Genomic DNA, 2,998 nt, shown 5'->3' with positions numbered 1-2,998 from the left:
CCCACTCCGAAGTGTCGATAATTTGCTAATGCAGGGAGGCGTTCGCTATAAAGGGATACCTCCACCCCGCTGTGATGGTGTTAGTGGCAGCATCAAGCAACAAAGTCACTACCATTCCTGCTCTGGAGCGTCACAGCGGACCAACCTGTCTTGTAGGGCCGAGATCCATCCGGAGGAAAACCACTGTAATTCGCTTGTATTTGTAATTTATTGTCTAAGTATCTGTTACTAGCAAAGCATTATCCTCTGAGCTGAATCGAGCCGTGCTGTGTGGGGTGCACACCGCTCTGTGAGCCAGGCACCCAAGGACGATGTTCTCAAGTGGAGGAACCTAATCTTTCCCAGCAGGCATCCAAGTAGCTCTGTAAGTGTATGAATAGAGATAATATCTCTATAATGAGGCCTGTTTTGTACCATCAAAGTCTTCAAAAGGGCCTGAAACCCGACCTCCCTCCTACCACTGACAGTCCCTCAGTAATAGCTCCCTATTATTAATTGTTTTGCAGGCCTGCGGAGCCCTTGTTTCTCTTTTTCTCCGTCTTGCTCCAGCAGTTGTGTTTTAGCAAGTCGCCCATGACCTGCAGCTTTTGAGAGCTCTGACTTTCCGCCAGCTTGCAAATCAGCATAAGTAAAGCCTTCAGTTTTTTTTTTTTTCAAATTCAAGCATTTCCAGATTCCAGATTTGATTAGATAGATGCAAACCTGCATGTATTTCTGAGAAAACTATCTCACTTGTTGTTCACAAATCTCTAATTGGAGCAAATTTGCAAATGATCCAAACATACTGTTACTAGTCCCAAAGCAGGTGTGTGTCATATTTGCGAGATGTCTGCTGTTGCTGGCTGACCGATGATAATATGTGCTTGAACGGACTGACCGGACCACCCTGACGTGGCCCTCTGAGAATCTTGCCATTGTCGATTGTCGGAGGTGATTAGTGGGTTATCCGTCTGAAGCCGTTAAGAGGTCCAAGAGATCCAGATAAGATCGATCCAACAGCATTTCTTCATAACTGTGACTCTGTTATGGATAACAGCTCTGCACTGTCTAAGAGGGGGTGAGCGGCGTGCATGAGTCTTCAATGCTGCTCTGTCGGGTTGCAGCAAATAGGCCAGTAGTAAGATGACGCTTCTTCAGACATTTTTACTGACTCACTAATTGAATCCAAACGCATGTGTTGGGAAATGTAATTATATGAGTCACTGAAATCCGGTAAAGATCTGTGCACGAGCCTGAAGGGCCATTAGGTGTATCAGTAATAAGGCACAGAGCGCGGGATGTAACGACTAATATTTGAATTTACTTTTAGCAGCCACTTACTGTGTAGTGGTGTAAAGGTGTAGCAGTCATTTTTACGAATATTCCATATATTTTGTCAAAACTGACATTGTGTCCCCGATGAAACATCTGATGGACCACTAATGACGTGTAATTGGCACACATGTGCGCTCACACACAAGCACACAACAAACACGGTGAAGGAATTCACCGACACAAGCATCTTACAGAGAAGCATCTCCATCTGAAACAGCCCCTAAACAAATAAGGAGCCCCCACAAAGGTGTGCAAAAGAATCCACATGATCAAAGTGTGTGAGAATGGCAGCCTTGTCCTGGCCTGGCCATTATCAGGCCCCATGAATGCCTGTCTTCTCCTCTTTTGTAGGTCGAGGCATTGACAGTCACTCACCCGGCAATGACTGTCACACCAGCGTAAAGAGCCAGCCGCCGACAGGGCCAACCACATCAAACGAGGCTGTCAAGGGGCCCTGCTCGTGAACCGTGGCAACAAACACCTCCTGATCCTCACCTACAGCCCAGCAGCAGACACCCACCGCTGTGCTCTCAGCCACTGCCTCCACTGAGAAAAGATGTACAGCCCAGACCTCATTCCCCTTACTCACTCACCCCCAAGTAGTGCTTGTGTTAACACCGAGCCTTCCGACACACAAAGGGCCGCTAAAGTGTTTAAGAATGCTTTATGGATGCATGACAAGGAGGAGGTTGACATTGCTGGGGGTCAGAAAGTATACATCACGTGAATGGATACATATAGTTTTACTTTTAGTTTGGGACGGGTGAGTCACACTTGAATTAATCTGTATGAGGTTTAAACTTCAAAAAGGAGGACACAGTCATTTCTAATGGACTATGACAAGTGCTGTGGCGAAGAGAACCCGAGCGCAGGATTCACGTAGATACCGCCAGCTTCAGATTACATTAATGGAATATGTAGCCTGATACTGTATTTCTTCATATAATGAAAGCTTGTTTTAGGTACAAATTGCAGTTGATGCTACAATACTAGAGATTTTCTTCCATGTTAAGGGAACAGTTTTGCTCTCATTAAACATATTTAGGAAAGCATATTTACTAATATCCATACTTTTGTGTGCAACACGCGTTTGCGTCTGCGTCTCCTGTTTAATGAAGTGACAACAGTGCCACCTGTCGGCCAGGAACTGTGTGGCAGAGGGAACGGAAAGGGAGGAAAAGGTCATTCATGATATATTCATAGATTTTTTTTAAATTACATATATAAAACAACATTTCAAAAACTTGATTGTGTGTGACATATGCCCAGTAAAATATTAAGATTGAATTCACTGGGGCTAAATCTGTTTTGTTTCTTTCCTAAGAACGAAAGATGTTATGCATTTCTATTGAGGCAAACAGGAAATCACTTTGTTCGTCTGTTAAGCGACATCCCACAACCCGTCAATTACACAAATATTGAATAAAAAGAATATAAATGATTAACTTAAAAAATAAAATTTTGACAAGCCACTTCCAGCAATGTGTCTGTTGCTTTAATCGCCCAGAACTCAATCTGACATCGTAAGTGACTAAATGATTCTACCATACAGTCATTTGCAAACGATTGACAAAACGATTGACAAAATCGCGCAATCGCTATACAGATACGGTCGCACTCGAGTTATCTGTGTTCTTCTATTAATGTCTTGAACTATCGATCGAACGCTTAGCGACTAGTCTAG

This window comes from Takifugu rubripes, chromosome 20 (genome assembly GCF_901000725.2).
Source record: "Takifugu rubripes chromosome 20, fTakRub1.2, whole genome shotgun sequence".
Taxonomy (NCBI): domain Eukaryota; kingdom Metazoa; phylum Chordata; class Actinopteri; order Tetraodontiformes; family Tetraodontidae; genus Takifugu; species Takifugu rubripes.
Note: the sequence above shows the minus strand (reverse complement) of the source record.